Genomic DNA, 3,357 nt, shown 5'->3' with positions numbered 1-3,357 from the left:
ACATTGATGAGCCTCCCAGGGAACAGAATGGGTGTGGAAAGAAGACAGTGAATCCGGAGGGGCAGGAGGGCCAAGAGGGGCAGCCGTGAGGAGATACCCATCATCCAAGGTAAGGAGCAGTGGCTGCACTTTGCTGGAGCAGCCATGAAGAGATACCGCACGTCCAAGGAAAGGGAAAACTAAGTAAGATGGTAGGTGTTGCGAGAGGGCATCAGAGGGCAGACACACTGAAACCATAACCACAGAAAACTAGCCAATCTGATCACACCGACCACAGCCTTGTCTAACTCAATGAAACTAAGCCATGCCGAGTGGGGCCACCCAAGACAGACGGGTCATGGTGGAGAGGTCTGACAGAATGTGGTCCACTGGAGAAGGGAATGGCAAACCACTTCAGTATTCTTGCCTTGAGAACCCCATGAACAGTATGAAAAGGCAAAATGATAGGATACTGAAACAGGAACTCCCCAGCTCAGTAGGTGCCCAATGTGCTACTGGAGATCAGTGGAGAAATAACTCCAAAAAGAATGAAGAGATGGAGCCAAAGCAAAAACAATGCCCAGTTGTGGATGTGACTGGTGATAGAAGCAAGGTCTGATGCTGTAAAGAGCAATATTGCATAGGAACCTGGAATATTAGGTCCATGAGTCACGGCAAATTGGAAGTGGTCAAACAGGATATGGCAAGAGTGAAGGTCGACATTTTAGGAATCAGCGAACTAAAATGGACTGAAATGGGTGAATTTAACTCAGATGACCATTACATCTACTACTGTGGGCAGGAATCCCTTAGAAGAAATGGAGTAGCCATCATGGTCAACAAGAGAGTCTGAAATGCAGTACTTGGATGCAATCTCAAAAACGACAGAATGATCTCTGTTCGTTTCCAAGGCAAATCATTCAATATCACGGTAATTCAAGCCTATGCCCCAACCAGTAATGCTGAGGAAGCTGAAGTTGAACGGTTCTATGACGACTTATAAGAACTTTTAGAACTAACACCCAGAAAGGATGTCCTTTTCAATATAGGGGACTGGAATGCAAAAGTAGGAAGTCAAGAAACACCTGGAGTAACAGGTAAATTTGGAATTGGAGTACAGAATGAAGCAGGGCAAAGACTAATAGAGTTTTGCCAAGAGAACACACTGGTTATAGCAAACACCCTCTTCCAAAAATACAGGAGAAGACTCTACACATGGACATCACCAGATGGTCAATACCGAAATAAGATTGATTAGATTATTTGCAGCCAGAGAAGGAGAAGCTCTATACAGTCAACAAAAACAAGACTGGGAGCTGACTATGGCTCAGATCATGAACTCCTTATTGCCAAATTCAGATTTAAACTGAAGAAAGTAGGGAAAACCACTAGACCATTCAGGTATGACCTAAATCAAATCCCTTATGACTGTACAGTGGAAGTGAGAAATACATTTAAGGGACTAGATCTGATAGACAGAGTGCCTGAAGAACTATGGGTGGAGGTTCCTGACATTGTACAGGAGACAGGGATGAAGATCATCTCCATGGAAAAGAAATGCAAAAAAGCAAATTGGCTGTCTGAGGAGGCCTTACAAATAGCTGTGAAAAGAAGAGAAGCTAAAAACAAAGGAGAAAAGGAAAGATATTTCCATTTGAATGCAGAGTCCCAAAGAATAGCAAGGAGAGATAAGAAAGCCTTCCTCAGCTATCAATGCAAAGAAATAGAGGAAAACAACATAATGGGAAAGACTAGAGAGCTCTTCAGGAAAATTAGAGATACCAAGGAAACATTTCATGCAAAGATGGGCTCGATAAAGGACAGAAATGGTAGGGACCTAACAGAAGCAGAAGATATTAAGAAGAGTTGGCAAGAATACAAAGAAGAATTGAAGAAAAAAGATCTTCATGACCCAGAAAATCACGGTGTGATAATCTAGGTGTGATCACTCATGTAGAGCCAGACATCCTGGAATGTGAAGTCAAATGGGCTTTAGAAAGCATCACTACAAACAAAGCTAACGGACGTGATGGAATTCCAGTTGAGCTATTTCAAATACAGAAAGATGATGCTGTGAAAGTGCTGCACTCAATATACCAGCAACTTTGGAAAATGGGTCAGTTTTCATTCCAATCCCAAAGAAAGACAATGCCAAAGAATGTTCAAACTACCACACAGTTGCACTCATCTCACATGCTAGTAAAGTAATGCTCAAAATTCTCCAAGCCAGGCTTCAGCAATATGTGAACTGTGAACTTCCAGATATTCAAGCTGGTTTTAGAAAAGGCAGAGGAACCAGAGATCAAATTGGAGACATCTGCTGGATCATCGAAAAAGCAAGAGAGTTCCAGAAAAGCATCTATTTCTGCTTTATTGACTACACTAAAGCCTTTGACTGTGTGGATCACAATAAACTGTGGAAAATTCTGAAAGAGATGGGTATACCAGACCACCTGACCTGCCTCTTGAGATACCTATATGTAGGTCAGGAAGTAACAGTTAACACTGGACATGGAACAACAGACTGGTTCCAAATAGGAAAAGGAGTACGTCAAGGCTGTATATTGTCACCCTGCTTATTTAACTTATAGGCAGCGTACACCGTGAGAAATGCTGGGCTGGATGAAGCACAGGCTGGAATCAAGATTTCCAGGAGAAATATCAATAACCTCAGATATGCAGATGACACCACCCTTATGGTAGAAAGTGAAGAGGAACTAAAAAGCCTCTTGAAGAAAGTGAAAGAGGAGAGTGAAAAAGTTGATTTAAAGCTCAACATTCAGGAAACTAAGATCATGGCATTGGTCCCATCACTTCATGGGAAATAGACGGGGAGACAGTGGAAACAGTGGCTGACTTTAATTTTTAGGGCTCCAAAATCACTGCAGATGGTGATTGCAGCCATGAAATGAAAAGACGCTTACTCCTTGGAAGGAAAGTTATTACCAACCTAGATAGCATATTAAAAAACAGAGACATTACTTTGCCAACAAAGGTCCATCTGGTCAAGGCTATGGTTTTTCCATTGGTCATGTATGGATGTGAGGGTTGGACTGTGAAGAAAGCTGAGTGCTGAAGAATTGATGCTTTAGAACTGTGGTGTTGGAGAAGACACTTGAGAGTCTCTTGGACTGCAAGGAGATCCAACCAGTCCATCCCAAAGGAAATCAGTCCTGGGTGTTCATTGGAAAGACTGATGCTGAAGCTGAAACTCCAATACTTTGGCCACCTCATGCGAAGAGTTGACTCATTGGAAAAGACTTTGATGCTGGGAGGGATTGGCGGCAGGAGGAGAAGGGGACGACAGAGGATGAGATGGCTGGATGGCATCACCGACTCGATGGACATGAATTTGAGTAAATCCGGCTGTTGGTGATG

The sequence above is a fragment of the Cervus canadensis genome, chromosome 4 (assembly GCF_019320065.1).
Source record: "Cervus canadensis isolate Bull #8, Minnesota chromosome 4, ASM1932006v1, whole genome shotgun sequence".
Classification (NCBI taxonomy): domain Eukaryota; kingdom Metazoa; phylum Chordata; class Mammalia; order Artiodactyla; family Cervidae; genus Cervus; species Cervus canadensis.
Note: the sequence above shows the minus strand (reverse complement) of the source record.